The sequence below is a fragment of the Marmota flaviventris genome, chromosome 8 (genome assembly GCF_047511675.1).
Source record: "Marmota flaviventris isolate mMarFla1 chromosome 8, mMarFla1.hap1, whole genome shotgun sequence".
Lineage (NCBI taxonomy): Eukaryota > Metazoa > Chordata > Mammalia > Rodentia > Sciuridae > Marmota > Marmota flaviventris.
In genome coordinates, this window is record NC_092505.1 from 70055016 (window position 1) to 70072694 (window position 17679).

A 17679-nucleotide genomic window follows, 5' to 3' on the forward strand; every position below is an offset into this window, starting at 1 on the left:
TATGCAGTAACTACTCACTTCCCCCCCTCACCCACCTGCTGACAATCACCTTTCTACTTCCTATCTGTATGAATTTGATTAGTCACATAAGTAGAGCCATACAATCATTGTTCTTATGTCGGGGGCTTATTTCACTTAGCATGATGTCCATCCATGTTATAGCTTGTGTTAGAATTTCTTTTTTTTTTTTTTCTTACGGCTGAATAATATTCCATTAAATTGATGTACTACATTTTGTTTATCCATGCATCCCTTAAAGGACACTTGGGTTGCTTCTACTTTTTGGCTATTGAGAAAAATCATGCTATGAACATTGGTACACAAATACCTGCCTAAGTCCCTGCTTTCAATTCCTTGGGGTAGAAAAATTCTACACAGAAGCAAAATTGCTGAATAACAGGTAATTCTGGGTTTAATTTTTGAGGGCCACTGCATGGTTTCCACGGCAATGGCATGATTTCGTATTCCCACCAGCCATGCACAGGGTTCCAATTTCTCCACATCCTCATCAACACTTGTTATGTTCTGCTTTTTTGGTAACAGCTATCCTAATGGGTGGGAAGTGGTAGCTCATCATGGGTTTGATTTTACATTTTCCTAATGACAGGGATGGTGAACATCTTTTCATGTGTTTATTGGCCACTTAAGTATCTTCTTTGGAGAATGTAATTTGACTTTTTACACAAATTAAAAAGAGAATAAAGAGACATGTTAGTAGGAAGGAAAAAAGTGACCCTCGTATGGGCTTCAAAACTATAATTTTATATATAGAGAGAGAGAGAATGTGTGAGATCACATTCCTTACATATATTGGGTGCAAATGAATTCAGAATGGGTGTTCTCTGCAGACTCAACTTAATCAGGAAGCAGATTCCAATATAAATTCAAACAAGTTGTGAAATAAAATGCATAAAAGCACTTCAATCTCTATTGAAGGATGCATAAAACCCTATAAAACGAAAACTTCCCTTATCATTCAAATTGCAATTTATATGTGTCTGGGCTTCAGATGATGCCCAGAGTTGCATTTTAGACTCATGCGGAGGGAGGAGGGACAAATGTGAAGGGCCTAGAAAATTAGGAAAAAGAGTAGAGAGACCTACTTTCTGGCTTCTGTCTTTTGTGTCACACTTGATGCCTCCGTAAGTGATACTTGGAACTGTGCAGGAGAGAAGGCTCTCTGAGGGAGGAAGGAGGAGGATCACCTGCTCACACTTGCTAAGGGCATTTGTCTGAAATGCGAGCGTGGAGGGAGTATGCCTTCAAACCCAGACACCAGAGAGATCGTCTTTGCTTTCAGAATTCTTTCCCCCTCCCTTCTCATATTTTTACTCTAAAGTGTGAGCAAATTATTCAAGCATTTGGGACCTGACTCACCACCACTCTCTGCAGCTTTTATTAAGCTTTGTGCCATTCACAAAAGAATAGCAATGAAATTAATTAGCAACCAAGTTATTTAGATTCTATATTGCATAAATATCTATTTCAATGTTTTTTGACAAAACAAGAGATAAAAGACAAATATTGCACCAGTAATGACCACTAATGGAGTGGCTGACACACAGCAAACGCTTAACATGAGTGAATGAAGGAACAATTGAAAATCTGAGCTCCCACCATTTTTCCCTGAGTTATTCCAATGGCTTTGCAGGTACTCTAGTGGCATTTCCCCTACTTGCTGTCCTCCAGACCAGATAAGTAGGAGTCACCTTGAGCTCCTTCTCGCTCACTCCCCACTTCCCATCCATCATCTGGGATCATTGTGTTGCCGTCCAACTAAAGTCTGTACCATTTCTGCTCCTTGCCATGGCTTTCTTCAGATCCCTGATAAATGGCCATCTGGATTATTTGTGATCTTTTTATGTGTCTTTTTTTTTTCAAGTTAACTAGTTCATTATAGTCATATGTATTAGTGGGGTTTATGAGTTCATTAGTTCCCATAGTTTTCTCCATTTCCATCCCTAGTACTTACTCCCTCTTTCACTCACCTCCTCCCTCCATCCCCTATTATTTTTTAATTGGTGTATTTTAGTTATATATTTTATATAATATGTATTATATACATTATATGTTAGAATTGTGACACATTCCTATATGCACATAGCACAATGTGATCGATTTCATTCCCCAGTTCTTCCCCTTTCTCTTCCCTCTGCCTTCCCCCTTGCTTTCCCATTCTACTCCACTTTATATTAATGAGATCTGCTTTAAAAAAAAATTCCTTTTTTAAACTCTAATTTCTGCAATATGAAAGAAAACATTTGACTCTTGACTTTCTGATTCTGGTTTATTTAACTTAGCACGAGATCTCCATTTCCATTCATTTACCAGAAAATTACATAATTTTTTGGCTGAGTAGAACTCCCTTGTGTATATATACCACATTCCCTTTACTTATTCATGTATTCAGGGGTACCAAGTATGGTTCCATAACGTGGCTGTGGATCATGCTACTATAAATATTGGTATGCATATATCACTATAGTACGCTGATTTTAATTCTTTTGGATAAATAACAAAGAGTGGGATAGATGGGTTGTACAGTGGTTCCATTCTAGTCTTCTAAGGAACGTCCCTACTGCTCTCAAAAAGTGGTTGTGCTAATTTGAAGTCCCATTAACAATGCACATTTCCCCTCACATCCTCACAAGTGATAACTGTTAGTTGTAATATTGATGATTACTTTTCTATCTGGGGTGAGATGAAATAACTTCCTAAGAAAAGGCAGTCAGAAAATTCACTTGGAAAGATAAGAGGCCCAGAATAGCTAAAGCAACCCTTAGTGAGAAAATTGAAGCAGAAGGCACCACAATACCAGACCTTAAGTTATACTACAGAGCTATAGTAACAAAAATGTCATGGTAATGGCACAAAAACAGTCACGAAGACCAATGGAACAGAACAAAAGACACAAGAGACAAACCCACATAAATACAGTTATCTCACACTAGACAAAGGGGCCACAAACATACATTGGAGAAAAGAGAGCCTCTTCAACAAATGGTGCTGGGAATACTGGAAATCCATATGTAATAAAATGATATTAGACCCCTCTCACCCTGCATAAAACTCAAAGCGGACCAAGGACCTAGGAGGTAGACCAGAGACCCTGCACCTACTAGAAGAAAATGTAGGCCCAACTCCCCATCATGTCAGCTTAGAAACCAAGTTCCTCAACAAGACTCCTAAATTGCAAGAAGTAAAATCAAGCAGAAGCCACCACAATACCAACACATGGGAGGGCATCAAACTAAGAAGCTTCTTCACAGCCAAGGAAACAATCAAGAATGTGAAGAGAGAGCCTACAGATTGGGAGAAAATCTTTGTCACCTGCACCTCAGATAAAGCATTAATCTCCAGGATATGCAAAAACTCTAAAAACTTAACACCAAAATAAATAAATAAATAGCCAAATTAATAAAAGAGCAAAGGAACTGAACAGAAGAAAAAATACAAATTGTGGGAGGCCACCCGCCCATAAGCTAAGTGCCCTCTCTCAACCATAAGTAAGGGGGTGCTGGTCTAACATCACATGCCTTACACTGTGCAATACAAGTGGCCTCCACTCTTGCTCTAGCCCTGGACCTGGGCATTACCCAATGGGATTGGACAACCCCTTTTGAAATCTTACCCCCTGCCTTATTTGGTGAAGAACATTCTATCATAACTCTTTTGTGTGTCCCTCTATGAAAATAAAGATATTCCGGGTACACACCCTCTTTTCCAGGGCTCTTTCGAGCGTGGAAGCTGACCCTTAAGGTCACAGAGCCATCCCACCCTCGATATGAAAATTACTTCTGTGTCCTGTGCTTTTTTGCCATATTCCTTAGCTTAATGTGGCAGCCAGCTCTTTTAAACCCTTTTCGTGGGTCGCTAGTGAGACTGAATGGTCAACAAATATATAAAAAGAAAGTTCAACATCTCTAGCAATTAGAGAAATGAAAATTAAAAATACACTGAGATTCCATCTCACTTCAGTCAGATTAAGAAATTATGGATTAAGAAAATATGGCATATATGCACAATGGAATATTACTCAGCCATAAAGAAGAATGAAATCATGGCATTTGCCAGTAAATAGACGGAATTGGGGACTGTCATGTTAAGTGAAATAAGCCAATCCAAAAAAACAAAGGCCAAATGTTCTCTCTGATATGTGAATGCTGACAAGGGGTAGGGGGAAGAATTGAAGTTCATTGGATTAGACAAAGGGGAATGAATGGAACAGCATGGGGATGGGAATAGGAAAGACAGTAGAATGGGTAGAACATAACTTTCCTATGTCCTTATGTAAATACACAACCAGTGTATCTCCACATCATGTACAACCACAAAAGTGGAAAGTTATACTCCATGTATGTACAATATGTCAAAATACACTCTACTGTTAAGTATATATAAAAAGAATGAATTTTTTAAAAAATAGAAAAAAAAGAAATAGTCTTCTAATGTCTGCTTTTCTGACAATTTTCTGTACAATAATACATCCACTAAAATTCCAACACAGTGACTTTCCTTTCTTGACAAATCTAATGATACAAGGATTACTATTTCTAGAAGCCTCTCTAATAGAAAACAATTGTATTATAGCTTGGATCTCAAATATGTTCCAAAAGCTCATATGATGAAGATTTGGTCCCCAATGCCTCAGTGTGAAGAGGTGAGCAAGCCCGTAGGGAAGTGATTGGACATAAGGGCTCTGACCTTAAGAATGGAATAATCCATCTATGGGTTCATAACTTAATGGGCTATTGGGAGGTGATAGAAACTTGTAGGTGGGGCCCAGCTGGAGAATGCAGGTCATTGAGAGTGTGCCCCTTAAGTGTATATTTTGTCCCTGGTGACACCTCTCTTTCTCTTTTTCTTTGCTTCCTGGCCATGATTAAGTGAGTAGCTTTCCTCTACCACATGCTCCCTGGCATGATGCTCTGCCTCATCACAAGCCCAGAAACAATGGAACCAAGAGACAATGGATTAAGAGTTTTCCTCCTTGAGGTTGATTTCCTCAAGTATTTTGTCACAGTGATGGAAAACTAATAAATAGGCATGAATACTTGAAGAATATATGTATAATTATGTTAATTGCATCATAATTTGTAATACAAAAATAGAAAATGATATTTTGATCTCAGTGAAATAAATTTTTTTTATCTATAAATGGAGTATTATGTCACTTCAACAAAGAATCAAGTAGACCTGCGTGAACGGACATGAAAAGAAGACCATGATCAGTGTTTCTGTAAAAGCTGCAGGCAGACAGAGCATAATGGCATTTTGAATAAAATGTCTAGATGAATTTTTCAGCAGAGTTAACACAGCAGGCCCTCCCTCTATACTTTGAAATCTTTCTTACGTGCTTCACACATGGTTGGCATGAGGACCTTGGAACTCAGGAGAGTTCTCATCATTCCCAACTGGTAAGAATGAAGCACTTTGCCTGTTTCTATGAACAATGTGGTTCAGAAGGAACATCTGCTGTCCTTGGAGGAGTCTGAAGTTTGATATGTGCCAGTTAGAGGACGGCTACGGTATCCACCCTTGGTACAAATGCTGGACGCTGAGTCTTTAAAGAGCTTCCCTTGTAGACAAGATTTCACATGGGTCACAGCTTGCAGCTTGGGAAGTTTAGTGTGTCCTGTGTGACCCACCCTAGGAAAGAAGCTGGTGCCTGACTTCTCCCAGATTTTTCCCCATGCAACCTTTTGCCTTTGTTAATCTGGATTCATCTTTTCACTATAATACATTTTAGCTATAGTTATATGCTGAGTTTTTAAGTCCTTCTAGCAAATCAAGGCACCTGGGGGTGGTCTTGGGGACCCCAACACATTAATTCTTGGCTATATTGATATGTGCATCAGAAAAAGTCTGGAGCCACTGAAGATTTTTAATTCAGTAGTAGGTTGACATTGTCACTTTACCTCTTCCTGTGTAATGTTTTTAAAGCTGTGGGAAGATGACTGATCTTTAAGTGTGTGCATTTTGGTGATTTTTCCATGATGAAATGATTGCTTACAGGTATGTCCCCACATTATAATGAGTCCCTTGGAAGAGAGGTCCTGCCTTATTTTCTGGAGCATCTCCAGTGATTGGCATTAAGCCTAGCCTGGGGTAGGTGACAGCAATGACGAGGCTAATTGGATTTGAAATCAAGCAAGCAGATGTACATAGAGGTGATTTGGAAATAACCTAAAAGGTAGAATCTACATGTAGACTCTCCTTTCAAATTTTTTTGCACCTTTGATCTCCCATCTTCTCTCAAGCCTTTTAAATTTTCACCCCCATACGGAAAAGATGAGGGAAAGGCAAAAATAAAGAACAGAAAGAAGAGGTGAGTGACAGATGAGGACAGAAAAATAGCAGCCGTTGAAACTCCCTCTATCCTCAGCTCAGCCAGAGTCAAGCAGCGGCCTTTTCATTTGACATAGTTTATCCTAAAGCGGACAGTATGTCTTCCTTCTGGAAGAAATCTCTGTCGGCAGCATGACTATGATTGTTATATCAAAGAAGCATGTCGCGCGTGTGGTAGGCAGAGTATACAACAAATGCGGAAACCTTTTAAATTTTCTTCCTTTTGAATATGCAGTTTTGTAGGACGGATGAAATACACAGTTAGCTGCAGGACGCCCTTTTGAGGAGATAAAGCTAAGGCAAGTGTTTACCCATCAACTCAGGCTGTAATAATATAGAACTGTTGGATTTTTCTTTAAATGTCAGCTGGTACATAAAAGTAAGCCATCACAGTCTTAAATTCTGGCACCAAATCCTGAAGACTTGTCTGAGTACAGAGTTTGAGAGAATATAAGTAATTAAGGAAATATGCAGGAATTCTCAACTCATTAGTAAAAAAAAAAAGTAGGATAAGTTAAAAGATATTTTGAGTTTTCAACTCTGTCTTTACTTGGAGTCTATAATTCAAGCTGGCACTGAGCCGGCATTTTCTTAATTTCTTTTTGTTTAATCATAGATAAGCCATCTATTACATAGACAGATATAAACTGAGAAGGCAGAGAAATGCATGCTTCACATGTGTCAATGAATTTTTGTATCTCCATTGTTGAAGCCAATCTGTGAAATACTCTCTCATGGAAATGAGTACATTCTAGTGGTCAGGCTGGCTCTGCCCAGGTTCTGAGAATAATTTAGGGACATCCCAAACCATAATTTTAAAAACACTTAAAATCCTTCTGGGCTACTGCTACGAGGACTTCCAGTCTCAGCCTTGAATAAGTTTTAATCCTGGTGAAAGATCAGGGCCTGTTTTGCATGCTGAAGCTTTGTAAAAAGGTGAATCCATCTACTCTGGTTACAGAAAGTTAGAGTTCACTTGACATTTTCATTACTAATAGCCATTTTTCAAAGCAAATTCACACTTCAGTTGGTTCTTAGTGGTCATAAATGGTTGTCAGAGCTTGCCCAGGGTTCATCTGGATATTCCTTTGGGATCTTCTTTTCGTGAGTAGACAGATTTCTTTTATGTGCCATAATGTATAACCCAAACACGGCCAAATACAAAATCCACTTTAAAAAGGTAGGGAGGGATGAGGAGTTGCGAATGCAGATGTTGGCCAGTTTTTTCCCTATCTTTTATGCTGTTTTAACTGATTGAAGAAAAACAAAGGCTTAAAGTCAAATATCTGGATTTAGAAGTCAATGCAAAACAATTGAGCAGTTACTTACATAAAACCCATGAGTCATGCTTCTACTGTGAAGAATAACATTGCTGGCAGAAGACATATGTGCAAAGACCCTGTGGCTGAAGTAGAATGAGCGAGAAGAATAACAGGAGAGAATCAGATCTTGTGGGTCCTTGCAGCCATTGTAAAGACTTTGGCTTTACTCCATGTAAGATGGAAAGTCATTGTCGGAGGAGGGTAAGCAAAGGAGTGACATGATCCAGTCTATCGTTGGTGGCATCATTTTGCTGCATTGATCAGACCACAGAGCAGCAAAAGATGGAGCAGGAAGGGAGATGTTAAGAGCCATGAAAGATAATGGACCAGGTGGAAGCAGTGGAGGAAAGACTGGGTCCAACTCTGGATGTGTTTTGAAGGCTGAACCTTCAGTATTAACTGCCTGGTGAAATGTGGGGTGGGAGCAGAGAGAAGTCAAGGACAGCGCCAAGGTTTCCATCATGAGCACCTGGGAGAAAGCAGCTGGCATTACCACGGCTTCTTTTATCTAATTGCTTCTTCAATCTACTTTTCAGCCTCAGATGTTTTGGCATTACAAACTACGGCCTCAGTCAATCAATGAGCTAAGAGCTTTTCTCAGCCACAGGGCAATTCCAAGGGAGTGTCAGGGGTTTGACATTGGGCACACCTCAGCTGCCATCGCCAAGAGCCTGGGCACCGTGGAGTGGGCGGGAAACTAGGAGTCTACTCTTTTAAGGAACCGAGTCATTTCCTAGAACTTTCCCCAAGGGAAAAACAAAGCAAAAGTCACCAGCTAAGTGACATTAGTCATTAGGAAGTGGTGGGGAACTTCCAAAGTCAGCATATGCAGTGTCTTGTTTGTCCTCAGCTCAGATTTCCACTGGCTTCTGTTTGAGTTCCACAAAGAAGAATGTGAATAACACCTGACAGAGCAGTTTCCATTAAAATCTCTGCAGGGACCCCTGCCCTGAGTAGTACCCAGCAGTGACACAAGTGAGCACACTGGCGCTGTGCCATGTCCTCCTCCCACAGCCCCGGAGGCTGCCTGGCACACATTGAGAAGGACAGACTCTCTGGAGATTAAAAAAAAAAAAAAAAAACACAGGGCACCCGCTGGGAACTCCCAGAAATGCATTATGGGGACCACAGGCCTGCTGTCGGGCTGTGAACAAGAACCAGTGAAGCACGAATTGAGTCTTCCATTAAGTGGTGATTTCTTAAGCAGGAAAAGGCCTGACACCTGCGAAGGCTGCTGAGCGTCTCAGGCCCACTCAGACCCGGGAATAGGATGGGAAGTCCATGCCCAGCTGGGACAGCCTCCAGTGTGGACAGGGTGACAAGTCCTAGGGACTAACTTTGGGATAAGAGGGATAATGGCGATGCACACTAGGATCTGAGATGAAAGGGGTTTTTTCTTGTTAGATTTTTTTTAAGTTCAACTCTACTAGGATTGATTTTTTTCTTTTTCTTTTCTCTCTTTTTTTTCTCTTCTTCTCCCCCCTCTCCCCCCTTAGCTTAAGGATTGAGTTGCAAAAGTAAAGCAACTATGATGTTTGGATGAGATGGCAGGAGACAGGGTATCAGGAGAGCATTTTACTGTGGGCTCAGGAGGCTTACAGGCTCTGCCCTCCTTTGAACAGCCCCAGGACACCCTTAGGACTCATGACCTTGGTGTTATGCGTAAATGCAGGCTTGGAGACTTCGCTGCAGGGCTCCTGCTCCCTCTAACCTCCGAAATGCTTCCAGCATCCTCCAGGGCCCTAACATGCTTTTCATGGAGCACAGTGGCTTTCCTTCTACAAATAGGAAAGGGGATTTAAAATGCTGCTGAAAGGCATCCATATGGAGGTATAAATAATGGAAGCCTCCCTATTGGTGGTGGACTGATGGGTGAAAGCAGTACAAATAGCAATCAGGAACTCAACAAATCGGGGTCGGTCAGTTCAAATTGCGGCTTCACTCCCCAATGTCCGTAGATCTCCAGGAAATTATTCGACCCAGTGCCATGGAGCGCAACCTTGACTATTCATTTAACTCACCTGGAAAAACAAATCCCTAAACCTGGGTCAAGCAAATCTAACTCTGTGGGAATGGAGCCAGTCTCAGTATGTTTTCCCATGTGCAGTCCCCATTAGGAGCCATTAGTTGTCAGCTCCACCCCCACGCAACTACAACACCCCATTTTTAAAACCTCCATGGGTTATTATGTGCAGCAATGATTGACAACTAGAGACTCTCCTTAGTAATGAGATAGCCATACCTCATTTAGGTTGTCATCAGAATTACGTGAAATAACGTATGTAACGTATTAAGTGCAGTGCTTGATTCTTAATTAGTATTTAATAAATGATAGGTTTTAAAAAAATGATCATAATTGTTGCTACCATTATACGACACCACAAGGAGAGAAAAGTATGCAAGGAGATAGATTAGAGGTCATAAATACAAACTCATGGCATTATCAGGTGGCCACATCTAACTCTGCCAACTTTTGCATTAAGTTGAGCAAAGCCTTTGTGTGACCCCAGGACCCGGACTTGGTGACTTCTGAGAAACATCTCAATCTCCAAGACCGATACCAGATCTTTGGGCACAGTTCTTGCCTCCCCATTCATCCACCCTTTATGGCAGGGGCTCAGGAAGAGGTCAAGGAAGGGAGCAGCCCACCTCGGTATGATCCAGAACAGGAAAGGGAACTTTGAAAAGAAGCCTCCAACCAGACCATTCATTATTCAGCTTTGCAAATATACTGCTACACTGGCCGCTGGCAACTGCAGTGGAATTGAATTAGAGGAGACAGTTCATTTGTAAAAGGCTGAGGTGTCTGTGACGAGCAGGCTCTGCTGAGTGCTATAAAGTTGACTCCTGAATGGGATTTATGAAAGGACAAGAGAATGGAGGTCACCCGGGGGAGATGCCAGGTCTTCGGGGACCTCTGTCTTCCACCAGGGAAAAGCAAAGTCACAGCTGTGGACTTCACCTTCCTGTCTCTTGTTAGCATGCTGTTTTTCTAAATCTGTCTTCTCCTCAAAATTGAACAGTTACCACCTACCAGCTATTATTTGCTTGGACAACCACCTATATCACCTCTCTGAACCTTGGGGAGCTCATCCAAAAACTGGACTAATAACATGTACCTTGAAGCCTGCTTCTTGAACTTATTCAACGTTTGGATTAAAGGCAATAGAATGAGGCCATGTATGTCATGTAACACCCATCACATGGTGAAAACTCCAAAAACACTAGCCTCCCGCTGGGGCTGGGCTTTCTTCAATAGACCAGTCTCTTCTTTCAATGTCAGAGGGATCTTTAGCGAAGAGAAACAAAGGAGCAGTTGGCTTAGTTAGAAAAAACTCTTAAGGAAGGAACTGATCTGTCCTGCGCTGACTGGTGGCCCCTGTAAATACAGACAACCCTTCTGAGGGGAAGACAGCATGTAAGCCTGGAGGCCAAAGTTCATTAAGGATGTGGGCTCAAATTGCAGCAAGAGGGGAAAAGATGCTATGTGAGAGGCTCATCATATCTCTCGACCCAAGCCCCATATGCTCAAGGAGAGCTTCCTTTAATGACTGCTCACTAGCCGATTACAAGGAATTAATTCAGTAGAGAAGATAATCAATAGATGGCCCACTGAGAGTGGTCCATTAAAGTAGAACTGCTCTTCTCTTCAGGTGTGATAAATAGTGCATTTAAAGTATTCAATACTATAATAAAGGTTGTAATTAAGTGAAGGCAACTTGGCATCTTAATAACTGCATGCTTGAAAAGATTTAAACTTCAGACTGAGACACAGAGTAACATTCATAATCCCTCGAATGGGTTTCCTTTCTAGAAAGAGAGAAAATAATGGTGGACTGTCCTCCTGAGAAGCTGACAGGGCAGATCTGTCTCCAGATCTTTGCAGAGTTGAAAGTAAGAGGTGACTTTGAGCTCCTGTCACTGAGTCTTTTGTTCTCCGAGTTTCCTGCTAGCTTAATTACTACCATATTCCTAGTGGGAAGAAGAGGACAGAAGCAGAAGCAAGAAGAGAGGCCTGGGAGAATGCAGGGCAGGGACCCAGTAAGCCCCAGCAGTATGCAAATCATTTAGCAATATACAAAGCACTCCAAAAACTGCTTTGTTAGGCTTCCCAAGCCAAATCATCTCTATTTCTGTTTTTCATTATTAAAAGAGAAATGTTTTCTGCCATCACTTGTCCTCTTCCCCTCCCCCATCCTTTGTAGAATCCATGTGTACACACACACACTTAAAATCTCATGTTTTCTATTCCCTGTAGATTTTGAGTAAATTTTTTAAAAATGTCCTTCAGATATCTATTATAACTACAGTCTTCTACCTAGGCATTTGCAAAAGAGATACGTCCTGCTAATTTTCACCCCATCCAGGTGATGTGTGTAAATTACTAGACATTTGAAAAATGGATATTGGCATGGTCAAATATCCCCTGAGATAGGATTGTGAGTCCAAGCAAGAACTCAGCAAAAGAAAGAAAGAGAAGCATCCGTGCTCTCGCTTCTTTCTTTGAGTGCACACTGCCTTTGATCATAATCTATGGACAATGTTTATAGAAAAATCACATTAACCAGATAGCTTAGTCCTGGGAAACATCTAAGCCCCAGAGACAAAAAGTCCACAGCACAGCTGAGCTCTCTCTGCCACACGGCCCTCCCTCCAACGTACTGCTGATGTGACCTTCCATTGTTGCAGCTCCAAATTCTGTGCATTATACTTAGAGATCTCTGGGGGACAGTGCAGATTTCATGAATGAAACAAAATACTGTGGAGACCATAAGGAACGTTTCAAAGCTTCAGATTATGATTAAAGTTTAACTTCACATTAGGTGAAAATATCTTGGTTCACATGCTGGTGAGACGACACTTGTTTGTAAGGGGCACTGCTCTCCCCTGGCTGCCAGGAACACAGTGCTGCCTGGAGATACAGCAGACTTTCTTCCAGCTGCTCTCCTTACCCCCCTGAGTTGAGTCTGGAAGGAGAAGCTGACTCCCAAGGGTGGGTCACCCCTCTTACACATGGCAGAGCTAAACAGAGCCAGTCCTGCAGTTTACACAGATGCTCAGGTCCTTCAATTTTATATCAAGTGTATTGACAGGCTTGTGTATATAGTCCATTTAGCTCTTTAGCACCAAAAATAAAAAGCAGAAGGAGAAGAAGGAGGGAAAAATCAAGACTTAAAAACCAAAAAGCATGCTTCTGGCAGGGCTGGCTTTATGCAAAGCATTGAATATGACTCAGTCAGGGCTTGGTCTAGTCACATCCCTCGAGGTTTTGCTTTCCTCTTTCTGTGCAAAACTCCACAAACTAAGTTTCCCACTGATAAGGGGAATTCAGGTGGGGTTCCAGGTTCCACTTGTCCCATCATCTGGGTGTCCTTGCAGTGACTTGAACTTGTATCAGAATTGGCAGGAAATTGCCCTGTACTGGGGTGATGAGTAGGGAGCACTGGGAGTAAAGGAGAGTTGAGTCCATAGGCCTAGGCTGGGGTATGGAGGTGAGAGGCAGCACCTAAATCATGCATGGAGCTCTCAAAGCACTGACACATGGGGTGTCCCCAGAATTTCTGCAGGTAGAGGCCCAGGCAAGTGTAAAGTCACACAGGTGACATAATACTAATGTTCTCTCCAGAGTGTGAGGTCATGGCTGGGAAGGGCTTAAGAACTGAGCATTGCAGATCCTGCAGCCTCAGCTGCCAGAAGAGACCCTTGGCAGGGGTCACAGTTGTCTGAAGGCTTCTGCTGCCTTGGAAATGACAGCGGTTCAGGCAGCTCCCACAATCCCATCATAATCAGACCTCCTTTTTGCCATCATTGAGCAGATAAGAATCCAAATCCCTGGTGGCCTCATTCATTTGTGCAGGTATATATTTATTGAATATTGTGTATGTGCCAGACACTGTGTCAGATGCTGGGGAGAGAGTGCTGAGTTAGAAAAACACCAGCCTGTCCTTGTGGAATTTAATGTTTACTCAAGAAGTTAGGACTTTAGTAAATAAAGGAATATTCAATTTTAACTGAATAACTAGACTCAGTGCAATAGTACCATCCTCCAAGAACTTGGCCAAGCACAATGCTTTTGACAGGTTTTTTAAAGGAACTCAGACTTAGTTTGGAGATGGAAGTGCATGTGTAGAGTCAGAGGGAGTTGAAAAGCCATCTGGTCCCCTTCCGTAGCTCACTGATGAGTACACTGACACACAGAGCCGTGGGGAAAGATGCCCATGGTCACATGGCTTATTGAGCCCACAAGCAGACTGGAGAATGTATATCAAACCACATACAAGATGCAAATGTGTATCCTAACACACTCCAATTATAAAACATGCATAATTTTATTAGTGGATAGTGGGAAGTAGAGAAATCCCAAATCACAGTGGCTGTGTTTGTTATCTTAGAATGTATTTCTGCACAATGTATGAACCTGAGCAGTCCTGGGAATTCCCTTCAAACCAAACGACGAAACTGCATAATAATGACCTGACTCAGGAGTTGCTGGGAAGTTGTCCAACATTTACACACTGGCCCTCCTCCATCAGCTCTTCCCTGCAGCCTCTGTCTTCCTCGGAAAGTGATGTCCAGGACTCAAAATGATAGAAGGCCTTTTCTTTACCCCAGTACTTTGTTGGAGACACAGAACTCCCATCCAGGCAAAGAAGGTAGGGGAGGGTTTTTTATTTCAATCAAGCTAGAATTAAAATGATTTAGAAGAAACAATTACCAGGAAGTACACAAAGTGTGACCAAAACACATTTCTGACATACCTCATGAGGACCTGTCTCCCATCCCAGAGGTCCACTGTTCCTGGGCAGTTTGGAAATCCCCTTGAGGGCTGGGCTGCTGCTTCTGATGGGAAATGTCATCATGCTTCCCCTTGAGGGTTTCCAAAGCCACTCCCAGCCTGGGTGGTTCTGTAAACACACTGTCTTCAAGAGATGATTTAAGCTGAACATCAGCAAGCTTGTGTGTAGACTCTTTTAATGCACTGGTTAAAATTGGATGATGAAAAAATCCCAATGGAGATGATGCTAGAAGGGATGATTTAAATATTTAAATCATCCAGGTTGTAAAAATTGTGTATTCAAATGATGATGTGGATGACTTCACCCCCTAGTCACCCTCTGACTTCACCCTATCCCACCCTAAGCCTCACAGTTTCACTGCATTGAAGGAGATTCTGACCCTGGTGGGAAAGAAGCTGTTGGAGCAGGAGGATCTGAAGGACAGTTTTCAGGTTTCTGTCTCCGGTTGTCTGGAGACCATTGACTGCTCAGGTTGTTTTAGCTGCCAGTAAGGGAACTCAACCAAGAAGCTAACCTCTTCCCATTTCCTCTCCCTAAACTCTCATGAACTAGTGACAATCTAGAGGGTGTGGAAATCAAGTTTTCCAAGAGGTCTGCTTCCCCATTGGGTGCTGGTTACTCCCTTGCATAAACCAATGTTACTTAATGCCCTCAGCTCTGAAAAGGATCTTGCAGCTAAGGCAGAGGCACACAAACTCAAAATGTAGAAGACTACTAAATGGGCAAAAAAGTATTGCTGGGAGTCCTTTCTAGGGGTCATCACTATCTTTTATTATATTTGAGTCATTTTACAACTCTGTAAATTGTAGGAAATTGAAAATAATGCAAAGTTTTCTTATCTATAAAATGGAAAGCAAATTGTCTCTGTTGGGATGCAGTTGAATTCTGCCCTGTAGTGATTCTCCAGTTTTTTTATCTATGTATTTCAGCACAGAACTAACTGGATTCGCATTTGAGCCAGTGATAACATTTCACTGGCTTTTTCATTAATTAACGAGTTAAATAAAATCTTTGACATTTGTTCATTTGATATTTGTCTGAGTGTCATGATTTAAACTATCTAAAAATATTAGCCTTTAAAATAAATGTAAGCCATGTCTCATATAGTACAGCTGTGGAAATATTTCTTAATATGGATTGTGATGATTATATTGTAGGAAGTTGAAGTATGTTGACCTCTATCAACTGCCTAAGTTGATGGCAGAGGAAAACAGTCTCTCAAATAACTGAAATACTTACTGGAAAGGGCCTGGCAAGTCTTAGATTCCAATAAACAGACTATGTGGTTGAAGGAATCATGTCAAAGGATCAAGAAGTTGGGACTTGAACCCTAGTTTGGATTTCTGGTCATCATTTCCTATGTACCAGCCAGTGAGTATTTCCAAAGCAGGTGCCCAACATGACACAACCTTGTGTGCCACTCCCCATCTCAGAATTATGTGACATTTAACCGTTGCCTGTGCAAGAGCCCAAAGTGACATAAGACCTGTCAAGCTATCCAGAGGAGGCTCCTTTTTTGATTAAAAATAAATAATCCAAGACCCAATATAGAAGAAGGGGTCATGATAACTTGACGGGATATAAGTCCCTTTTTTCTCTGTCATTTCAGCTTTCCCTTTGTGCACCAATAACAGAAAAATGAGGAAAAGAAGATGTGCAAAAAGCACATAACTTATAAGCTCTTACATTTATTTTTGGTTTGTTCTCACCTGGCTTTCAGAAAATCTACTCACTATGGGGAAAATTTTTAAATTCTCACTTTCACTTTCTATGTTCAAACCCAAGGCAGACATGCATTATATATATATATATTAAAAAAAAAAAGATTTACCAAACAGTCGAGTCTATTTTAATTTAACTGTATGTATTTTAAATGTCTGGAAGAATACAATACATGCAAGAAATTAAGCATCTCTGGTGAATAACTGGTAACTTTTTTCACTTTTAATTTTTACAAAACTGTTTTTTTTTTTTTTAATGTCCTACAATAAAACTGAGTTATACTGATAACATAAGGGGCAGGGAAATAAAACTAAAAACAGGTAAACTGAATTTAATCCAAAAGTCTATTAGGCAGGCTATTTAAGTTAATAAGAAAGAGACTTACATCCTACATGGGTTACCAACCGTGATGAGCTTTTCCTTTTTTCTTTTTTAATAAAAAAGGGATACTGCAGCAAGTGGTCTCATCAGCTGGACTGTCATCACTGGAGACACTGAGTTTCTAAGTCTGGGGCATAGGTCATGTCTCCATGAGAGTTACACAGTTACATACTCAGGGAAGTGGATCCCAGGGAAATGATTGACATTATGACTCAGAATTTATCATAGATCTATGATTTTGAACTATGAGATAATTCTTTTTGGATCATATTCAGCCTTATAGTTGCTCTCTTCTGGCCAGTGAAAGAGGAGATATCGAAACCTTTCCCACGTTACCAAATTCAGAAAGATGGAGAATTTTTTTTTCAATTAATGAGAAAATGTCTAGGATTAAGGAAACAACCAATTTGAAACAGACTGATATCTGAATGAAAGCATAAGAGGATTAGCAAAAGATAGAGATTCAGGATGACAACCCCTAAGAAAGGATAGCGACTGAGATATTTTACTATTTCTTAGAAGAAGGGATTAAATTTTAACAACAGAATCATACTGTATATTTTATGTCTCCATATGGTTCACAACTGAGCCTCCAGTAAGGGCTTAGATTCTGTACAAACCAAAACTTCAGGGATGTCTAGTGGGTAAAGCAGTCATTCATATGGAGGACCAAAAAGCCTTACAGCATGGAAAATTGGGAACTTTGAGAATGATCACTGAGCCCTGGATCTCAAGTCCCTAAGCCAGAGGAAAACAGTTCACCTCTGAATACCTCCCTTCACCCAGCCCCCTGTAATATGCACAGATGAAGCTACATCCTCTCCAAGCAGGAGCAGCATGGTTGAGGTACGAGGTAACTTCCCTAGGCATGGAAATTCCATGGCTGATACCAGGTTGACTCCCAAGCCAGTCTCATCTGGATCAGTTCCACAAGTAATAGGAAGAGACAACTGTGTAACACAGCGCAAGTGATACTAACAACAATGATAAAGGAATGCACCAAAAATAATCTAAAGACAGAGAGCACTGCTTTGAAAATGTACAGTATGCCTTGAAAGGGTATTTCTTCCCTTTCATTTCTGAAAGAGGTGTTTGATATGGAGAGGAAA